Source organism: Olea europaea, chromosome 14 (assembly GCF_002742605.1).
Source record: "Olea europaea var. sylvestris chromosome 14, O_europaea_v1, whole genome shotgun sequence".
Classification (NCBI taxonomy): domain Eukaryota; kingdom Viridiplantae; phylum Streptophyta; class Magnoliopsida; order Lamiales; family Oleaceae; genus Olea; species Olea europaea.
Window position 1 is genome coordinate 2,696,371 of NC_036250.1, and position 522 is coordinate 2,696,892.

The window sequence follows — 522 nt, forward strand, 5'->3', positions numbered from 1 at the left end:
TTTGTCAATGAAGTTGAACGGCAATTAGACAGAAAGGTGAAAATTATTAGATCTGATAGAGGTGGTGAATATTATGGAAAATATGATGAAACTGGACAACACCCTGGTCCATTTGCTAAATTTCTTGAAAGACATGGCATATGTTCTCAATACACTATGCCAGGCACACCACAACAAAATGGTGTGGCTGAAAGGCGTAATCGTACTCTAATAGAAATGGTTAGGTGTATGTTGAGCAATTCATCTTTACCTATTTCCTTGTGGATGTTTGCATTAAAGACTGCCATGTATCTACAAAACAGGGTTCCTAGTAAGGCAGTTCCAAAGACTCCTTTTGAACTGTGGACGGGAAAGAAACCCAGTTTAAGGCACCTGCATGTTTGGGGTTGCCCAGCAGAAGCAAGAATTTATAATCCAAATGAAAAGAAGCTGGACTCAAGAACAATCAGTGGATTTTTCATTGGTTATCCAGAAAAATCAAAGGGGTATAGATTTTATTGTCCTAACCATAGTACTAGAATT